The sequence below is a fragment of the Lactuca saligna genome, chromosome 3 (genome assembly GCF_052625555.1).
Source record: "Lactuca saligna cultivar CGN05327 chromosome 3, ASM5262555v1, whole genome shotgun sequence".
In the NCBI taxonomy this organism is placed as follows: Eukaryota; Viridiplantae; Streptophyta; class Magnoliopsida; order Asterales; family Asteraceae; genus Lactuca; species Lactuca saligna.
Genome location: NC_136419.1, coordinates 101,192,478 through 101,215,687, shown reverse-complemented (window position 1 = coordinate 101,215,687; position 23,210 = coordinate 101,192,478). Strand labels below are relative to the sequence as shown.

Genomic DNA, 23,210 nt, shown 5'->3' with positions numbered 1-23,210 from the left:
AGGATAATTCCTGCATTTCTGGTGGAGCGAGACGGTAAGGCACCTTGGTGATGGGCGCCGCTCCCGGAACCAAATCGATACGAAACTCCACTTGCCTCTCCGGAGGCACACCTGGTAACTCCTCGGAGAACACATCCGCAAACTCGCATACAACCGGATGGTCATCAATCGAATTTGGCCTCTCCGCGGTCACACGAGTATCCATCACATAGGCTATGAATCCATCACAGCCCTGCTGCAAACTCTGCCTTGCCTTGGCCGCCGAACAAAACGCTGACCCACACCGGGTCCCTTCGCCATAAACCGTGAGCACTCCCCCACTAGGGTCTCGAATCATCACCAGCTGTTTCTCGCAGTCAATGACTGCTCCAAACTTCCTCAACCAATCCATGCCCACGATAATGCAAACATCCCCCATAGCTATAGGGACCAAGTCTATAGGAAACTCGACCCCAAAAATCTCGAGCACGCATCCTCGAATCACCTCAGTGGCGTATACCGCTCTCTCGTTCGCTATAGCAACTCGCAGGGGACGACTCATCGTCTCCCGATCGATATTGATGTGCTGGCTAAAAGCCAACGAAACAAAGGACCGGCTCGCACCCGAGTCGAATAATACCAAAGCAGGCACATGATTCACAAGAAAAGTACCTACGCAGATAGTAATATAAGCATAATATCTCAGCATAAATGTAAATACATGAAAGAATACATACCGGCCACTACATCAGGCGCCACGCGGACCTCCTCCGCAGTCAACTGGAAAGCTCTCCCACGAGCCTTCGGGGCCTCGGTCTTCACTGGCCGAACCTCAGGAACCCTGGCAGCAGGCGAAGATCCCTGGCGAAGCTGGGGGCACTCGGCCTTCCGATGGCCAGTCTGGATGCAATGGAAGCAAACCATAAATCCCTTGGGGCAATCCCTCGCAATGTGCCCCTCCTTGCCACACTTGTAGCAAGCACCCGATCGACATGCCCCCTCGTGACCCTTGCCGCACTTCCCACAAGAGCGGCTCTTCTGTCCTCCGGATCTCAAATCAGCGGACTTGGTCCGCTTGGCTGCCGGCTGCAACTGAGCCGACCGCCGATCCACCCGTTGAGACTCGACCTCCTCCCTGGCCTGGGTCTCCAACTCGATCTCCCTCTTCCTGGCATTTGCCTGAAGCTCAGCAAAAGTCTGATATGACGAGTTCGATACGAACTCCCGGATGTCTCTCCTCAGCACTCCCAAATACCGGCTCATCCGAGCCTGCTCCGTGGACACCTGCTCGGGGCAGAACATCGCCCTCTCATGAAACTTCCGCGTGATCACTGTAACCGAATCGTTACCCTGCTTGAGGGTCAAGAACTCCTGAACCAACCGTTCCCTCTCCACCGGGGGAACATACTCGTCTCTGAACATAGCAGTAAATCTCTCCCAAGTCACGGATGAAACCTCCACAAGAGTGAAGTTCGCCGTCACGAACTTCCACCAATCCTTTGCTCCCAGGCGGAGCTGGTTCAAGGTGAACCGCACCCTCAGATGCTCCGGGCATGAACAAGTATAGAAGTATCCCTCGATATCAGCAATCCACCTCATCGCAGCAATCGGATCCTGCGTCCCGTCAAACTCTGGTGGTTTCGTGTTGCTGAACTCCCGGAACAGCAACGATTCACCCCCCTGTGGTCTGGTAGCGGCCACAGCTGCGGTAGCTGCAGCAGCGGCAGCCTCAGTCAACGCGGCGTACTGCTCATCGAATGTCTCCATCAGCGTGGTCTTAATAGACCCAAACATCTCCGGAATCTCGGCCCGGATCGCTGCAGCTACCTCCTCATGAATCATCTGACGAAGCTCCTCGTCAGTCACTCCACTCGTGCCAGGTCTGTGTCGTGGTCCAACCATGATGTCTCTGAAATACAACATAAAAATATCAAAGACTCTATCGGGCAAAATCGCACTTGATAACGCAGTCCTACTCAGTCTCCGATACTCAGGGGTTCTTACTTGGGCTGCCCACTGACCCGGTGTCCTTGGTAGTACGGACCCAATACCACCAATTACACCGCGTCGGTATTCACCCCAAGTCCTCCTCCCCAACCCCGAATCCTGAGTACTCTACTCCTATCATACTCTAGTTACCCACTCGCTCTCGAGCACCTCATAGAAGCAGGTTTCCCTAGACTAAGGCATCACAAAATCAGGCCACTCTAGTCCTAATATGTATACCTAGTCTACTAGCATGCGTATCATATCATATCATATATCGTAACACATATAATAAGAGTATTTTGGGGATTTTTACCGTTCGGGCGTTGGCTGACCGTACACACTTCTTCTTCTTTGGTCGTCTCACTTATCAAAACTTTATTACTTATTTATTTATTATTATTTTTTTTTTTTAATTTTCTCAAATCCCCGGTTTGAGTTCAGTTACGCCCGAAGGTGTACCCGAATCCCTCAAACCAAGGCTCTGATACCAACTTGTAACGTCATGAAATTTCCAACCAAAAATTTTCATTTTTACAACCATCAAAACATGAGTAATAAGTTTAGATTCCAAAGTAACAATGTAGTCACAACCGATTACATAACAAAAGATAACAAAATAGTTTCCCCGAGTGTGTGTACGGTCACGCTGGCGCCTTCCCACGGTCCTCACTAGCACCTGAAACACATAATGCAACAACTGTAAGCATAAAGCTTAGTGAGTTCCCAAAATACAACATACGCACATACGCCTTCCCAGGCCTTGACCTTCCGGTCCATGTGTCCCAGGGGACTTCCGTCCCGACTGGGTAAACCTTCCGGTCCTACCCACGTCAACCCTTACAGTCCATATGACCACGCCTTCCGGCCCATATCATGTTGCCTTCCGGCCAAAATCAAACATATCATACATGACACATCTAGCAAATAACTTAACACACATAAGGCATATATTTCATATCATAATCGACCTTCCGGTCACACAGTCAAAACCCTTCCGGGTACAGTATAGTGAGAAGACTCACCTCGAATGCCTCGCTAAGTCGCTAATCGTGAATCCTGAAATCACTCGGGCTCGAACCCTCGAGCTACAATCCTCCTATGATATTATAAATCTATAATTATTACTTGTACCACAAAGGTGGGCCATCCTTATCAAGTCAACACAGGTTGACTTGGTCAAATGTCTTTAATCAATTTGGACCGGACTCGGCGAGTGCACACTAGGGACTCGGCGAGTCTACGCATTTAAATCAACTATCAGGATTATTCCCCTTTGACTCGTTGAGTACTCCCCCGACTCGACGAGTCCCCCCCCCCCTGGGCCTGACTCACAGGGCCACCGCGACTCAACTCGCCGAGTCGAAGGTCAATTCGGCGAGTCCCAACCTGACTCGGTCCACCTGGCAAAACCTTTCCAACTCTCTGCGACTCACTGAGTCGCCCACAACTCGATCCAGACTACTCACAGGATGGTCTCAAGGACAATCTTCAAGCGACTCGTCGAGTCTGTTCTTCAGACTCGGCGAGTCCATGCCATGCACCAGCTAAAACTGGCTTTTGCGGTCAGATCTGTTCCATACATACATAGATCTGGCCTTCCCAAGCTTATTTGTCACGTAAAGTCTCAGTCTTGGTTGCCATGCAATGCATACAAGGCTTATTTTGAAGAAACAACCTCTAATATGGCAAGTTTAACTTCTAACTCAAAAGAATGGACATAAAGCTTGTCATAAGGGGTCTCCTGGACCTGCTAAAGTCCAGATCTAGGTCCCATATCCCCATGGGACCTCTCATACTTCTTATTCAAGCCAAGAAATGCAAGAAGAAACCCTAGATTTGGCACATCAACACAAAACACGAAGTTTGGCTCTGAAAATTACCTCAAGAAGACTCCCTTGATGAAATAGCAACAGATCTAAGCTCCCCAACACTTCAAGCTTGCTCCTCTCCCCCCTTTCCTTGCAATATCACACAAAATGATGAACAAATGGTCTTCAAACACACTCACAAGGGCTTACAGACGTATGGAGGCTCTTAGGGTTCAAGGTGGCCGCAAATGAGGGCCATAAGGTCCTTTAAATAGGGCTTAGGACCGGGAAATTAGGGTTTCATTAAACAGCACGGACTCGCCGAGTCCATCCCTTAGACTCGCCGAGTCCGGACGCAAACCCCTGACCAAAACCGCGACCCGACTCGGCGAGTTCGACCACCAACTCGCCGAGTCCCTTCACAGAATGCCAAAAATATATGAAATGAAGATACCTGGGGATCCGGGCTGTTACATCTGTGGAGCACTTTCTGAAGGTATTAAGTTGTTCCTTGGCTCATTCCCACCCAAAATCCTCTTGTACATGGATTCTAAGAGAGGGCTTTGTGTTTAAGCCAAGATCTAAAGTTATAACTTCAGATCTAGACTCCTTTTGGCCTTAAGACGCTTAAAGTTATCAGTTGAGCTTAGCATGTGCCTCCCTTCAAGTGTATGACTTCATTCCAAGCTTAGATTTGCTATTTTTGGGCCTTAAAGCCTTGCATGCACGTAAAGTTTGCAACTTTACATGGAAAGCATGCCTCAGGAGCCTAGATCTGTAGTTTGGAAGCATTGCATGGCTCAAAAGAGTATGTATGGCTTGAGATCTGATGGGACTCGGCGAGTCGCAAGGGGCGACTCGGCGAGTCATATGAAGGAAGGCATGGACTCGACGAGTTGGATGAACAACTCGGCGAGTCCGATGAATATTTCTCTGGACTCGACGAGTTGGATGAACAGCTTGGCAAGCCGGATAAAGATTACCTAGAACTCGACAAGTTGAAGGAACAACTCGGCGAGTCGAGTAAGATTCCCCCAATTGTTGGATGTTCGTAGACGTGTTGAGTGGCAAGCAAGGAAACTCGACAAATAACCATAGATTATCAATCAAGACCGTATGAACTCGACGAGTCACCTCGATGACCCGGTGAGTAGATGTTATCCCAGGAAACTCGGCGAGTCACTAGTTGTACTCGGCGAGTTAGGGTCAACATGGACTGTTGACTTGATCTTGGCGGTAGTTGAACAGGATGAACTTTGGGGAAATGACTGGATACTGTTTGACACTTTTTAGGCAGTTGCGTGGAGCAGCCTGTGGGGTATATTTGGTCGCAAAGTGTCAGTTCAGCATTCGTGACAGTTGAGTCTTCTCACCATACCTATAGGTCTAAGGCACCAAGGCCGGCCCATTATGTGATTATGATATATGTGTTAGACATTTTCTGTTTTGTTATGTGATTGCATGTTTTGTATGAAGACCTCGGGGGGAGCCCGTGGCATTGGATGTAAGACCATGTGGGGTAGCCCATGGCAGTCCTAGGTGAAGACCATGTGAGGTAGCCCATGGCATTGGATGTAAGGCCATGTGGGGGAGCCTATGGCAATCCTAGGTAAAGACCATGTGGGGCAGCCCATGGCATTCTCACGGGTTTCATGTATGCATGGCTTATGTGTATGTGTGTAACGTTTATGGCTATCAGGATATGTATTGTGTGGATTGTGTGTGGTATGCTCTGGGGAACTCACTAAGCATTTCACTTAAAGGTTGTTGATTGTTGCAGAAACTTCGGAGCCTAAGGGCAAGGGCAAGGCGTGATGACGCGGTGCGTACTGTACCTCTCTTTTGGATGTTTTGGGACTCTCTGATGTTTTTAGAAAAAGACAACAATGATGTAATGAATGTGATTTGGAAACAAATGTTTTGAAAACCTATGGAATGTGTAATCGGTTGATTAATTAAAACAAAAAATTTTCTTTGTAAAATTTGGGTTGTTACAAGAATCTTTATCTCAAAATTTTATTTTGTTTGAATCAGTTCTTCATAAACAATTGGCACCATTGTCTCGAATCGTCAGTCTCCTACCAACGAATGCCCCGCCTATTATTACAGGGGTGCAAGGGGAGAACAGGTGAATGTTAGTAAAGGAGAAGGTGAATCTGGTGTGATACATGAAGAAGCAAAAGTAGTTAGCAAGGTGTACACAACCCAAATTCCGAAATCAAAATCATTTGTATCGATAGTTGAGCCTATAAGTTCAAATATTGTTACTACAAGGCCAATTAAGAAAGGCATTGTAATTGGTTCAGCTAGTGAAGGGGGGGAAGTGGGTTGAAACCTAAGGAAACTCCCATATATCAAGATAAAGGGAAGAAGATTCTTGTTGAAAAATCCAAATAAGAAAGAAAGGTTGAGATTGAAGCGGAAATGGATAAACAAAGATATATTACAAGTATCCTGAGGCTTCGACAAAATGATCCTCCACATTTGAATAAGGGAGATCCAAGGAAGTTGCATAGTTACGAGAATATCGAAGCCAGGGTGTCTTTTAATGAGATGTGTGAATTTGAGAAAAATCCCAGGAAGAGTTACGGAATTGAGAATTCTGACATGAATCAACTTGATTTTCCCATCAACGAAATGTTGTTTCTGACTACACAATACAAGGTGGTAGATAGATTCAAGAAGAAGGAGGATTTCATACACATGAAATTAAGGTTTCATTTTGTATTGGGAAAGGATCGGAAGGATGTTTGGTCCTTAGTAAAAACTACTCAACTGCTCAACATATTGAAAGGGAACTTTTCGAAAATATGCTAAAAAAATTTCGATATCAGGTAGTAAGGGCAAACAAGGTTCCTTTTGAGTTTTATATTGCTGATTTCCCGTTGATGAACTTGAATGACTTGATTCAAGTGGCATACATACTCAAGGATATTGATGTCTCAAAGCTTCAGAACACCAGAAAAGAAGATTTACATATAGGATTTGGTCACATCAAACTGTTTATAGACAAATATTATGATTGTCTAGCATTAACTGATGTGGAATTGGCAGCTTCAATTGGAAAAGAAATAATTGTTCATCAAGAAAAAGTTTTAAATGAAGCTCAGTTGAAGAAATATGTTGATGGTGAGATATGTTTGAAGCCATTTGGTTTGATTTTTGCTGGAAAGAGTAAGAAGGGAAATTCATCAAAGTTCTTTTTCCAAACAAGTGAAATCGAAAGATATACAACTGCTCACTATACAAACTTAATTGTGCGCATGAATAGTTGTAAGAAGAACAATGATGGAGATAAAGATGAACTGAAGAAAGTGATGAATTGGTATGCTGAGATTCGAAGAACATTACACATGGCAGGACAACTTTTGATCAACTGATTTCGACATTACTTACAAAGGGGGAGATTGTTAGGGTCGAAATAAGGTTGTAAGATGTCAAAATTGTAATATTATTTTACGAAGGCATTATAAGTTGAAACATAATGTTTTAGTCCTTTGTAATTTTTTGTATGCTTTATTATTCTCCTATAAAATAGGGGAGTTACTTAGAGTTAGATAAGAACTTAGAAGTTCGCCTTATCTATTGTTCTCTCTGTAACTTTTGAAGCATAATACGAGCTAAAACAAGATCATATTTACATCCTGTGTTCATAATTCACTTTACTCTGATTCACATTTGATTTCTCGATTCAATACTTCATCACTTAAGACTCTCCAAGAGATCAAGATCTCAAACGCTAGGTTCACTAAAGGCAAAACATGATGTCGACTTAATCATTAAGCACTTAATCTCAAAAATTCCTAGTCCATAAACTCCAAAAGATTTTAAAACACCAAAACTAACCTAAAAGTTGATTCTTTATAGACATGGGTGCCTAATTCATGTCTTGAGCTCATATTAGGTAAAAAATGAGGATTGTGATGAAAATCCCATGCATGGGTCAATTATAGTGTTTTGAGCATTCTAACACTCCTAAGGTGCACATGCAACCCTAGAAACCTTGGATCTATATTTGACTAAGATACATGCAAAATGATTTTTCCAAGGTTCATAATCCAATCTAGAATACATAGGGAACTATTAAACATAAAAGTTAGTAAGAAAACATACCTTGTAGTACTTTGGATTCCTTGAAAAACCTTGTGAGCCTGGCACCCCAAGTGTGATGCCTCAAATGTCTCGAACAACACCAAATGCACTTGGAATAAACTTGAGAGAAATGTCACACTACCTGAAATCGGCTAGCCCTCACTTGTATCTCTAGTGGCGATTTTGGTGAGCAAGATGAAGCTTATATAGTGTGTTACAATTAGGGTTACACCATGTAAAACCCTAATTGTCATGACTTTTCATTTCCATGACCCATGGGTTCTATAAACACCATGGAGCATCCATGGAGCATCTTATGGGTTTTAGCCCAACTTGATAATCCATGAAGCATTAGCCCACTATATAGGTATGGATGATTTACACAATCAACCCATATATTTAATTAGTCTTCTTTTGATAACTTAATTAATTCCAAATTAATTCTTCATCAATATTGATTAAATAATATTATTAATATACTAGAACTTATCATATATTAATAAACCTTAAGTGTTATTTCTATCATTTTAGTCTATCCAAATGCATGATGCCATGCAACCCAAATAGACCATGCTAAACCGGGTCAAGTACATACCAGAAATAGTTATGGACTTAGACACCTTATCCAACATCAATCAACTATCAATTACTCTAAATGATCCAGAGATCCATAAAGTTGAAACCTTTATGGGATCTCACCACCCTAACTAATAAGAACAAGAAAAAATGGGACCAAACTCAAGATCTAGCAACCTAGGAACATAAAGGTGGAGTCGTGGACACTTACAAAGATCTAGAAACGTGCTAGGAAGAGAAATGGAAACTTGTTTATTGGATCTTGGATCCCTTCTTTTTCTTTCTTCACTCAAGATCTTCCAAAGGCACCAAAATGAGCTTCAACAACTCAGGAAAGAGATAACGGTTTCTGCAGGACTTGGGAGGGTGGTGGAGGTTGAGGGTGAGCAAAATGTATCCTATTTATTTCTTTAAATAGGTTTCAAAACCTAGAAAATTAGGGTTTAAATCATCAGTGGCAGCAATGTTGTGGTCTATACCTACCACGTTCTGGCAGGTCAAAAGAACTTCATGACCAAAAATGCCTCACCACATCGTGGTAACTCCTAAAAAGACAAAATTTAATAAAATAAAATGTACCTCAATATTCGGATGTTACATTTTAGGGGTGGTGGATGCAATCCCCAGCCCGTTTGCCCACGTTGACATCCCTAATGGTGCCAATGCATGACGTACGAACTTGGTTGGATTGAAAAACTCGGACCATGAAAGTGATTTGGAGACAAGAAGATCATTGGTGATTAGTCTCTTTCAGAGTATTCTTTTGAAGGTGGGGAAACCTATCATGTTCTATGATAGCTAATGCATTCAAAAGTCCAGTTACAAGGAGAATACATAAGACATGGTGACAAGGTCATTTCCCATAGAAAAATTCAAGCTTTTCTTGGACTTGTTTGATGTTCGCAAGTGGTAAGCCACTTCGGAGCATAATGGTAGGAAGGGATAGGAAGTTCTTATCTAAGGTAGAGTTCAGAGGATGTTCAATTCAAGGTAAAAATTATTAAATGTGACTTGATCATTTGGAACATTTGCATGGAGCATCAAACAAGGGTGTGGAACACCTGAGAAAGGAATAGAGCATCTAAGAAGGATATGGATCACCTGTGAGTGGAATGGAGCACCTTGGTGGATGGATGCGCCATACATGTTCAAGATGCGCCACTCCAGGGATAGATGTGCCGCTTAGGAGGCATGATGTGCCATTAGGTCGTATGGTGTGCCACATGAGAATGAAATGCACCATGTTGAAGCTAGATACGCCATGATTAAGGAAGATGTTCCACCTTGGGCACAAGGTGCACCACTTTAGTGTGTCATGGAGTACTCCAAAGTATTGATGGGGTTTTGAAGCATGGATGCTCCATAATGATGCGTCATTAGGCGCCTTGATGTGTCACACATGTTCCTGGTGTGCCAGATGTGTTTCTGATGAGTCATAGTATCTCTTGATGAGCCACATATATTATAAAGTCCTCTATGATGCTTAAGATTATTCAATGTTTCTCAATTGTTGAAGATGCTTAAAGATTATTGCTTGATGTACCACCATGATGGTTGATGAGCCATGTTGATCTTGATATAGCACTCTTGCATCATGATAAGCCACTATGGATCATGACGATCCATCATGTGTGTTGCTAATGCTCATGTAATGTAAATCAATGCTGGATGTTCCAGAAGTTGTTGCATGACATATTAAGATTGGTTGACACCATTCATGGGCCTATGCGCCAATGGGCCTGGCTCGTTAAGGTTTTTGGTATGATCCTTAGTGAGTGCGTCAAATCTCTATTGGTTGTACTTGTAATCTCTGTTTGAGAACATTGTGAATAAAGAATACTCTATTTCTACACATAGACGTATGTCACCTTAACCGAACCACGTAAATATTATGTCTTTATATGCTTTTGGTTTCGTGTGTTATCCGTATTACTTCTTAGCAATGGTCATCAGAACATGACAAGTGACATCAGATTTGTTCCGAGTCTTGACTATTATCGTCTGATTTCCTAAAAAAAAAGATTCTCGGTTTCATTTTTTCGGTTTGTGCTCACCCCCCATTATGAAAAGGGTATAACATTGAATCAGAACATTCATTTCGCATCATTCTTATTGATCATCCATATATCTTATTATTTAATGTAACTAAAATATATGTATCATTTGAAAATTATGTCTAAACTAGGGCTGTAAACGAACTGAACGTTCGGTGAACCGTTCGTGAACTGTTCGGCGGGAAGTTCGTTTATGTTTGTTTATTTAATAAATGAACGAACATGAAGAAAAATTATAGTTCGTTTAGTTAAATGAACGAACATGAACAATGGTCTCGTTCGTTCATTTATGTTCGTGAACATTCGTATATGATGTTCATTACGTTCGTTTATGTTCGTTCATTTAAGTTTATTTATATTCATCTATATTCAATTATTTTTTATTATATTGCTATATTATATGTTCTTTTATGTTTATATATGTTCAGTTGTGTTTTTTTTTATCTTTGTTCGTTTATGTTTGTTCGTTTAGCATGTTCACGAACATAAATGAACGAACATCAACAAAGTAATTTGTTAAACGAACGAACATGAACAAGAAAATCTCGTTCGTTTATCTATTCGTGTTCGTTTGTTGTTCGGCTAAATTAAATGAACGAACATGAACAAGACCTTGTTCGTGTTCATTTGGTTCGTTTACAACCCTAGTCTAAACCATTATGCTTGGTGTTCGATTTTGTATCTAACTTCATCATCTTAAATTTTCTCTACATGCATAAAAAAATCCATTTTCTATCCCCCTGTTATACAAGTATTGAAAAATGCATAATCTGATGATACATATGTTAACTGAAAATGAAATACATCATGGACCTTAATATTATATTGTGGGACATCAAGCCTTGACTTTGGTATCTTGAAATGATAATTACAGCTTTATAATAAGTCTAGATATTACACATGTAGTATTTCCAAGTATAGAAAATGTACTATCATTATATTTATTTATATGACAGATGTAAGTAGTCTCACATACAATATAAAACTTAGACTTAGAAGTAATGCGAGTAATATTACTTATTGAATGTTGCTAACCACCATCGGATCCGTGGCGCAATGGTAGCGCGTCTGACTCCAGATCAGAAGGTTGCGTGTTCGATTCACGTCGGGTTCAATCCCCTTTATTTTTTACCTGTTTTCTGCACCGATTTTGTTTGCTGTTATTCGTATTTTGGGTTTTCATACGTTATTTTTTTATACGAATAAAAAATCGAAGCAAATTAATTTAATGAAAAAATAAATTTCAACTACTTTCATTGAGGCTTAGTTGTCTGTTTGATTCTAAAAAAACATTGAATCGAATATCTAATTACATAATATTATTAATTATACTTTCAGTTGAAAAACAATCTGGTCGTTTAATATTAACTTTAGGAAACCACGAAATTCAAAAAAGAATAAAAAATAAAATGCGTATCTTTTGGTGTAAATGTAATGACAATGTATCTTTTTGTCATCCTCATGACCTCATTAACATTTTTTTGCCCAACTTATGTCTCGCGAGAAACAGATGAGCATTGAAAGTGAGAGAAATATGTTACAAAAAAATTACAATGAAACATTCACAAAAGGAAAAACCTATCGATTACCTTCTATGTAAAGAATTTTCCAACAAAGAAACTATGGAAGGTGGGACTTCATTTTCTGTTTGTGAGGTTTTTACGTGTGGTATATCAACAACGTTGGTAAGTACGTTGTGTGACATTCGGACAGTCATCACATCTTTGCTTCGGTTGCATGTTTTACACATAAAGAAAATAAAGACAAGAGGACACAAGGAGTCAAGGACCCACTCTAACCATGCAAACAGCGGTTGTATTAAAGGGATCCACGAATTCTGGAATTGGAAAGCAAAGTAAGGGGTAACAAAAAATGTGAAGTTTATGTCCAGAGATCAGTGATCTTTTTGATGATAAAAAACTCGTCGTGTATGGTGTTAGGGAATGTGAGAGAGATGCAGGCCATCAAAAAAATTTCTAAGATTCTTAAAAAGAAAGGATATGGAGAGGTGAAAGTTAATACGTACGGGGAACATGGGTATGGATGGGGTTCAAGTACCAAAGGGAGTGTACTAAACTCAAGAAGAATGATGTGTTACGTATTTTCTTTTCTTGGATCTCAAACATGTATCAAAAGAACTTTGTAATTTAAGATCCTCAACATCAAATTGAATCAAACTGAATTTAAGATCCTCAACATCAAATTGAATCAAATAAACAATGCGGAATGAAATTCAGGTGACGGTGTGTGATCATGTCGTACCCTTCACTTTAAAACCAAAGTACCTAAAAGATTTAAACCATAAAACCGTAAGTACAAAGTTTAATGAGTTCCTCAAAATACCACATAACTATGCGGATCCGCCACAAAATGTCAAGCCCCACCTATTCATTTAAATGAACCCCTTCCAATTCATTTATTAGGGTCTGCCCATCATACATAACGGGTCCCGCCCAACATACAAACGGGCCCCGCCCGAGATACATGCAAGGGTAACAAAGATACCTAGCACCGTACATAGTATAATGAGATGACTTACTTCACGGTCGGTCAGACAATCACCTCAGCTATAGTAACAAGAATGCTAGTACTACGAACCACCTAATTCATAACACAAAATCGAATCTCAATCAAGGACTCAACATCCAAAGGTTGACCCAAGGTCAACCAAGCCAAAAAGTCAACAAAGTCATCATTAAGAGAAAAGCACATTGTGCACACCATGCTTTACCTTGATTCAAAGGCTAAAGTGACTTAATCCATTTAGGGTTATTTAATAGTTGCTGACTGGGTTAGAAATATTGATTGAGTTTACATCTAATTGATTGTGTTGAATGATAAAATGACCATATTACTCTTATGTTGTTTCTTAAGCTGGATAAAATAATTATAAAAATAAAAATTGTCAACTAAAATCTAAAGTACACATACATCGTTTAAATTTTGATTTCATAAGCATATAAATTCTTATTTCGTATCAAGATCTTCCCACATTTCATTAAATTCTAATTTCATACAAAGGTCATACAAGCTTTTAACAAGTTATGATTTCATAAGCATATTATCTAATTTCATAAGCATGTAACCTAATTTGATAATCACATAACCATATTTTATACATACACATTTAGATTTCATACACCAGCCCTTATAATGCTTATCGATTGATTTAAGAAAATGGAATTTCAGAAAAGAAAAAAATTAGATTCCATACACATGGTCTGATTTCATAATCACAAATTTATATTTCATACATAAATCATTTGATTTTGTACATTAGAAAAAAAAAATTGGATTTCATAAACATCAATTGATTTTAGGAAGAAAAAAAACAGGAAAGGAGAACAAGTCCTACCTGCGATGTTGTGGAGTTCATTGTTGATGTTGTGGAGGTCGCCGCCGATAGCTGCGTGGAGGTCATCGGTCGAAGGAAGCAATGATGTAGAAACTTCTGCATGCACTGTGAAGAATGAGAAGGAAGTGTAACTACTATGTTCCCGTGTTTTTCTTTTAAGGAGAAGGATACACTATGCAACAGGTAATTTCTTTTTGGGTCAACTGCTTATATTTGATGGATCGAGTAAGTGATTTTGGTCGGTAATAGCTAACCAAGTCAGCCAAATGTATCATTGTCAAACAGTTCTGACTGGGTTAGAAATACTGATTGAGTCTACTTCTGATTGATTGTGTTGAATGATAAAAATGATCATATTACTCTTATGTTGTTTCTTAAGCTGGATAAAATAATTATAAAAATAAAAATTGTCAAATAAAATCTAAAGTACACATACATCGTTTAAATTTTGATTTCATAAGCATATAAATTCTTATTTCATATTAAGATCTTCCCACATTTCATTAAATTCTAATTTCATACAAAGGTCATACAAGCTTTCAACAAGTTATGATTTCATAAGCATATTATCTAATTTCATAAGCATGTAACCTAATTTGATAATCACATAACCAGATTTTATACATATACATTTAGATTTCATACATCATCCCTTATAATGCATATCAATTGATTTAAGAAAATGGAATTTCATAAAGAAAAAAAAAATCATATTCCATACACATGGTCTGATTTCTTAATCACAAATTTGTATTTCATGTAGAAATCATTTGATTTTGTACATTAAAAAAATAATTTGGATTTCATAAACATCAATTGATTTTAGGAAAAAAACAGGAAAGATGAACAAGTCCTACCTGCGATGCTGTGGAGTTCGTTGTTGATGTTGTGGAGGTCGCCGCTGACAGCTGTGTGGAGGTCGTCGGTCGCAGGAAGCGATGATGTAGAAACTTCTGCATGCACTATGAAGAACGAGGAGGAAGTGTAACTACTGTGTTCCCGCGTTTTTCTTTTAAGGGGAAGGACGCACTATGCAACGGGTAATTTCTTTTTGGGCCAACTACTTATATTTGATGGATCGAGTAAGTGATTTTGGTCGGCAATAGCTGACCAAGTCAACCAAATGTAGCATTGTCAAACGGACTGACTGCTGACCAAGTCAACAATCAGCTCTGATCGGCCCGGATAAGTGCAAAACAAAAAGTCAGTACCCCAAATTCCATATCTGAACTCCCATAAGTTCTAAATGGATAAAGTTTCCAACTTTATACATTAAGCCTTTCCATAACCAATAAGATCTTAACTTAAAGTCTCATAAAGTCCAATAATGCATTAATCAAGTCTCAAACTAGCAAGTCTAAGTCTTTCACTTTCAGATGTGAATAAATATGACGTCTAAATGGATAAAGTTTCCAACTTTATCCATTGTAAGGCCATAACTTCAAAGATCTAATCTTTTTGCACTCAAAATGGCCTAAAGCTTCACCAAGGCTTGCATGGCTTGAAGAGAAGGGTAACGGTCCAAAGTTTATCATCTCATAAGGTCCTAGAAGCATCATAGAGTGCATGAAAGGTGTTGGAGTCCATCTAACACCAACATCCCACACCAAAAGGCAAAAATAAGCCATAAAAGGTCATAATCGAAGGTCTAACAAACTAAAGATCAAGATTAGAGTTTTATACTCACAATGGTCCAGAAATGGAGTTACCTTGTTGGATCTGCACTTAAAATCGTCACCCAACCACTTTGCAAACAACTTGATCTTTAAGCTTCACACCAAGATATGAAAAGTAAGCTTCCAAAATAGATTTTAAGCTCCAAATGAGAGAGGGAGCGAGAGAGAGAGAGAGAGAGAGAGAGGGGGGAGAGATAGATAGATAGATAGATAGATAGATAGATAGATAGAGAGTTAGGGTTTCTCTAGGGTTTGTTTATGAGTGAAAGAGGTTGAGAATGATCCAACCCTAGGTCATAATTGTGCTTAAATACTCACTAAACCTTAAAATCTCGTAATTAGGCTGGGCCAAAAGGCGCACCACGCACACTTCAGAAAACTGCCTCGTGTTGTTGGGTTTAAATCACAAGTTGTAGTTTTCAATAAACTAATAGAAAAGGTAAACACAAAAACATACCGGGAAAGGGATGTTACATAAGTGTTGGAAGAGGTTCATCCTTATAAACACTTTGATGTTTTTGACATTGAGATGAGTAGGTGTGTGATATGTGCATATTTAGTGTGTATTAAGTGTAGTTTATTTATTCATATATTAGCTAAATTGTTGCATATTATGGACAAAAGGTACTTAAAAGTGTTAAATTATGTTTTTCAGTCCAAAGATGAAGCTCGGAAGCGAAAGGAAGCAGGAGAAGCGGTTAGGAGCTCAAGAGTGGAAAGAAGAAAGAAAACACCCATAAAAAGCTTCTACTCGTCGAGTTGACCCTTGACTCGACGAGTCCGGTCGCGGAATCAGAAGGATAATCATTCGGAAGTCAAGATAGTTATCGGATTACGAAGAATGTGAGAGGGACTCGACGAGTCACCTTATGACTCGACGAGTCGGAACGAATATATAAAGATAACTCTACAATTCGAGAAGAGAGAATTCTGGGAAGTTTCAGAAGTACTTAGCTGCGAATAAGAAGTCAGAAGAACCCTAGAAGTCGACCAAGGAAGCTAGAATCCAATCCCGGGAGTAATTAAGGCATAATTTCACCATTCTACTTAATTCTTTTGTTTTGTCAACATGATTAAGCAACTTGAACTTATTTGTTTGCTGTTATTTACCTTAGTTATGAACTAAATTCTTTAGACTTCTGTTTGGGAATACAAAGTTGACAATATGGTTTGATTAATTGGTAGGATTAATTCCAAGTTGGTGATTAATTGTTATTTTAGCTTGCTAAAGAACCTTGTGTATGAATGATAGTTAATTTTCTGTTAATAGGAAGATAATTGATTAGCATGAACATCTATTGATTATCAACCTCATATGATATGTGACCATTATACCATATGTTTAGAATTAATGAACATGAAACTAGGATTAATAAGGAAATTGAGTAAATTCATGTGCAAGCTTGTAAGATGACCATCAAACAAGAGGTTAATTAAGAATAACGAATTAATTAGCTATTGCAAGTCTAACTTAACCCGAATAATTAATCTAGTAAATATAATTAAATTAAGCAATTGGCCACTGTTTGAATTAATTTATTTGCTAAGGATTAGGGTAGTGAACACAAACCTAATCACTTGAATCGGTAACCAACGAAAGAATTAATCCATTGCACTATTACCTTAAAATCAACCATAAAGTTAACCGAGTTGAACTAAACAGAAGTTTCTTTCCCATTATTGAATCTAGTTAATTTGTTCTTTTCTAGTCTTGCATTAGTTTTAGTTAGTAAGTTTCTAGTCTTGTAAAACTAGAGAAAAACCCCTTATTTGCTTAATCAACTTAGATAGAATTAGTTTTTAATTTAATTTGTTGTTCCCTGTGTTCGATACCCTACTTATTTAGCTATACCACAATTGATAGGTTCACTGCCATTTGTGTGTTATTTGATAATTAAAGTAGGATTAAAACTAAGTGAGTTTTACACACATCAAGTTTTTGGCGCCGTTGCCGGGGAACGGTTTTAAAATTAGCATTAAAATTCTAATTCGATCGATCCTTTGTGTAAAATTTATCTTACACAAAGTTAATTTCTGTTTCATTTTTGTTTAAGTTTTTAGTTTAAAAAAAAAAAAAAAAAAAAAAAAAAAAAAAAAAAAAAAAAACTGATTTTAACTTGATCTCACCGAGTGCATTCGCCCCAACTCGGCGAGTGCAACGCTGAATCAGATTTAAATTTTTGTTCTTTTTTACGCGTTTTGTTTTGTTTTTGTTTGCAGTTGGTTCATGACCCGAGGATTTGCTACGCCTCTAGTTCCCCCTCTTGAAGATCCGGAAACCGCATTAAGAAGAAACAAGGGCAAAACCGTTGGAGAAACCACTTCTTCAAAGAACTCACCACTCAAAAACCTCAAATCCGTTTTTAGCAAGAAAAGGAGCAGCAAATTAGGAGCATCCAGTGCATCGTTGACAACCGAAGATCCGATCCCAAAAGACACCGATTACGAGACCGAAGAAGAAAGCGAGCACACATCCGAGTTTGAAGACGACTTAGCCACCGCTATGGCTAATATTGACGAAATCCCCATGGGGGAGTGGAAGAAAAGGATGCGTGATGACACCGGCTCGGGACTTGTGCAACCCGCAATCCCCGCTACCGCTACGTTTGAACTAAAGGGCCATATTCTCGCTCAACTCAAGGAGATACCTTTTCACGGGAGAGATCATGAAGACGCCTATAAGCACTTAGATGAAGTAAATGATGTGGCGGATTACTTCAATGTACCTAATGTGCCCCGCGAGATCCAGCTACTACGCATGCTTCCTGTCACATTTAAAGGAGCTGCAAAGGATTGGTTGAAGTCACTCCCTCCCGGATCGGTTACCACATGGGCCAAAATGAAAGAAGAGTTCATAGATCACTTTTGCCCACCTTCCAAGATAGCCAAGCTAAAGAAAGCCATTGCCAACTTCGAGCAACAACCCGGTGAATCCCTTTATGAAGCTTGGGAAAGATACAAGAGCCTACTTCGAAATTGCCCCCACCATGATCTTAATAGCCAACAAGAGCTCTCTATCTTTTATGATGGAGTAAATGTCACCACAAGGCAACTACTCGATTCACAAGGCCCACTCACCCGAAAGCCACCTCCGGAAATAAAGGAGTTAATTGAAGAATTCTCCAGGCACTCTAGAGAATACCACAACCCGAGGAATGAAGTGAGTCGTGGAGCAGTAAACTCGGTAAACGATGGTATGGCGGCGGTGATAGCTAAACTCGATAGCCTAGACCGAAGAATGACGAAAATGGATCAAACGATCCATGCTATTAGAGTTGGATGCGAAAATTGTGGCGGTCCCCATCTTACCAAGGAATGTGATCGAGACGAGAATGGAAATAAAATGGCTCAAGTATTCTATTCCAGCAGCGATAGATACGATGAAGACTGGAGGAAACCGAAGAAGGAATGGCTCCCATACGAAGAGTACAAAAAGGCTAAGGAGGAGAAATACAAACAGAGGGAGAGGGGATATTATCAAAAGGAAGAACCGGTGGCGGACAAGAAGCCGAATTTAGAAGATATACTTACAAGATTCATAACCGCGTCCGAGAAAAGACATAATGATCATGATGTGGCAATGCAAGAAACCAGAAACATGTTGAGGAATCAGCAAGCTTCCATTCTCAACATTGAGAAACAGCTGGGCCAACTTGCACATCAAGTAAACGAAAGAAGACCGGGCCAACTTCCGAGCGATACCCAGCCCAATCCAAGAAATGAGAACGTGAGCATAATAACCTCCAGCGGTGAAGAAAAATTTACAGACACACTAAGAGTCTCCAAAAAGAAGGCAGAAAAGGAAGAAAAACCAGAACCAGGAAAACTCGATCAGACTCGCCGAGTCACCATAATGGACTCGACGAGTCCAGTCGGGAATGAAGATATTGCCAGTTTTCTGAAGCCATACAATCCTCCTTTGCCATACCCAACCAGAGCCATGCCTTCAGAAACAGTTCAAGCCTATAGAACCTTCATGGAGCACGTTAAAGCTTTACAAGTCAATATGCCATTTGTGGACACAATGCTCCAAACTCCTAAATACTTTAACTTGCTTAAAGGCCTTTTTGCTGCTAGGAAAGATCTTGCTGAAATCGCGGAGATATTGATGAGTGAGCTGCCTGAGAAGAAGGGTGATCCGGGTAACATAGTAATTCCGTGCCAATTTGGTAATGAAGTTTCTACACGAGCATTGGTTGATTCAGGTGCAAGCATTAATTTGATGCCCTATTCATTCTTTAAGAAGCTGAATTTACCAGCACCAAAGCCGGTAAATATGAGAATCCATTTGGCAAACAAAACAATAATTCATCCACAAGGCATAAGTGAAAATCTCCTTATCAAGGTGGACAAGTTTATTTTTCCAGTAGACTTCGTGGTGGTGGAAATGAAAGAAGACCCCGAAAAACCAATTATTTTGGGAAGATCATTCTTAAACACCGCATGTGCCCTAATTGACATATGTGAGTCTACATTGACATTAAGAGTGGGTGATGAGTCGTTGATGTTTAAAGCTAATCCAGAGGTCAAGCAAGAAGAAGAAAAGAGAGAAGAAATCTCAATTATCCAATGGGATGATGAGGTATCACAAAAAGAGCTTGAAATTTTACTAAAAGAAGACCCAAGTAAGTTCACGCTACACTCAGAAGAAGTTGAAGATGCTAACAAAGACTTGGAGGAGCTAGAAAAGCTACTGGAAGGAGCCAACTCAGACAACACTCCAGAATTGATGGAACCCGATCAGACTCACCGAGTCACCATAATGGACTCGACGAGTCCAGTCGATTTGGATAAAAACTTGACCAAATCTAATTTATTTGTTGATAGTTCTTCACATACCCTGGGTTCAGTTACTGTTATTGATTCTTTGGAGGAACAATCGGCAGAAGAAGTAAAAGGAATGGAGGTCCAACACGCCGATGTGGCATGCCTTGATACGATGCCATTTGGAGAAGAGTTGAGCACAAAAGAGGATGAGGACATAAATGGAAGCAGAGCGGAAGCTGATCACCAATTCACCACTAAACCTAGAGCACGAACCACTATGAAATATGAAGTTATTAAATTTAAAGAAAAGGAGGTTCAAGTGTTGGTGAAAAAGCATGGGTTGAACAGAAGAAGAGGAAAAGAGAAGCCCAAACAGCTGAGGATGATACTGAGAAAAGGAGAAGAGACGAATCGAAAAGGGCTTACAAGAAGAAGATTCATGCCTACAAGACCAAGTATAAACCACAAAAAGTGAGGCGTACATTCCCGATGCTTGAAGATGATAAAACGTAAATGGGAAGGAGTCTAGCTAATGACTCCTCAAAAAGAAGCGCTTGGCGGGAGGCAACCCGTCGTTAGAGTTTGCTTTCTTTTACTCTTTAGTTTTTTTTTATTTGTTTTTGTTTTGTGTTTCAATTTTAATCTTCTAAATCATCGGAGTTGTCTGCTTAAGGGTGTGCCTAGCTTAAGGGTGGGGTGGAAAGATTTTGAATAAATAACAAATTTTTAAAAATCAGTAATGTTTTACAAGAGACTCGCCGAGTCTGACCCTGACTCGACGAGTATATATATTGATTTCAAAAAAACTTCGAATGCGCGATTAGACTCGCCGAGTCGATTTTATTTACAGAAAAAAAATAATCATTTCGAAATTACTTTTACATCTGTCAAATAGGGTTTTAACCCTAAAAAAATTCAGTTCCCACACCACACTCGTCGGGTGCCTCTTTCTCCAACTCTCTCTCAAGCATTCAAGTGTTCTTCAACTTTTCTTCCAAATTCTCAAGGTTTAAACTCAAAAGGTAACAACTTTCTTCTTGATTTCTAGAAAGAATGTGATTATAAGGTCATCTATACCTGCAATTTCATGAAAAAAAAAACCCCGTTTTGAACGTTTATTTTGGCCTTATTGCTTAGTAGGAAGTCCCTGAACAAAACCCTTGCAAGAATCTAAAGGTTTCATGGTTCAATTTTGTGAGACCCGTCGACCGACTCGTACAGGTTGCGCGACTCGCCGAGTCGGGCATGGACTCGACGAGTCCAGTCGATTTCCAGAGACAGTGCAAATTTTTAATTATATTCTTTGTTTTCTGGGTTTTGTTTATATGTTTTGCAGAAATCATGTTTAGAAGAGGACAATCTTCAAGTGGTAACCAAGTGGAATTTCCATGGTTAAATTTCCCGCAAATCGAATCCGCCTCAACAATGCGGAAGTGGAAGAAGAAGCTCTCCGATATTAAAAAGAAGGAGGTATATGTACCAAACAGAATTGATTGGGAGTGGCTGCAAAATGTGCGATATGAAGAAGAATTAGCTCCGTAACTTTTAAAGGAGTTCCAACATGACGGCGAGTCAATGATATGTGATGGGTGGAGCCGGGTCTTCCGCATACAAGAGTCGGTATATTTACAGCTTTGCTTGGAGTTTTTCTCCACGGTATCTTTTGCCGGTGGAGTGGATGTATATCATCCGGCGAGCTTCACTTTTTGTCTTGGGGGCGAGTATCATCAATGCTCGGTGGTGGATCTTGCCTGCCGACTAGGGATTTATGATCAACCTTTGGTGTCAACGAACCTCTTTCGGGCCTTTTTGGCAAACACTCACATGGTATTCCCCGATGGAGTTACAAGCACGGGTTGGTGTAATACTATAGGGAATAAAGTTTACATCCCAAAGTCTGCACAAGAAGGGAGCATCCGATCCCCGACTCACCGCCTCATTCACCGCCTTATTTCCTCCACCATCAACCAAAGGAAAGACGATGACAAGGTCTCCAACCTTGACGTTTTCTACCTATGGAGCATAATCACACCCGGCGTCTTTTGCAACATTCTGTGGTGCATTGCTTCATACCTCTCAGCGGGTGCGGTCAAAGATCGCAAAACATCTCGTATCAATGGAGGAATGTTTGTCACTCGATTGGCTAATTCATTCGGGTTGATGAACCGTGGTGCCTGGAACTTCCTGACATTGATCCCAACACCCCCATTTAATCCCATTCTTTTCCGCAGAGCACGGATCATTGAAGACTATGGTGGTGGCCATTATGCCATCCCAAATGATGACCCAGTTGTAGGTCCTGAAGCACCGGGAAGGAGGGTGAGATCGAGAAGAGAACGGGATGTGGAGGATGAGCCGCCAGTGATTCCGGTAGAGACTGAAGACGTACCAATGGATTGGTACAATGTAGAGATGAGGCGGATGCAGGATCAATTGGCGAGGGGGCTAAACTTTAGCAACCAATCCCACATACGACTTTTTGACCACTTCAATATTCCACATATTGATGGTGGGAATTACCCATACATTCCATCTTGGGATGAGAGGATTGGTGCACGACGAAGCGGAGCTGGGGGAAGTGGAGCCAACAATGATGAGGAGGAGGATGAAGATTGATCTTTGTGTTTTTGTGTTTTTAATCAAACAATTTCAATTTTTATTTTGTTTTTATTCCGTTATTTTCAGGATTGCATTATGATTGCTTGCTTAGGATGGTATAGAGATGTAAAGCATGGATGTTTTTGCGTGTGAGAGCGAGTCAAGGAAGTGGGTTTTTAACGTCAAAGTGTCGAGTTCGGTCTTAGGGGTATGAGCGATTGAGTCCGCATGTGAGGAAGGGTTAAAGAAGTTTTTAGAGGCTGAAACAGTTGCCGCATACCAAGATTTTTCGTTAAGTGGCCAACTTGTCAAGTGC

General features: G+C 40.2%; 1 non-coding gene across 1 annotated transcript; it reads left to right on the top strand.

Moving 5' to 3' along the window:
* The first annotated feature begins 11,540 nt into the window (after nt 1-11,540).
* On the top strand, nt 11,541-11,612 carry TRNAW-CCA (transfer RNA tryptophan (anticodon CCA)). Its single transcript has one exon. It is a non-coding gene; the product is annotated as a tRNA-Trp (tRNA).
* Nucleotides 11,613-23,210: the final 11,598 nt, after the last annotated feature.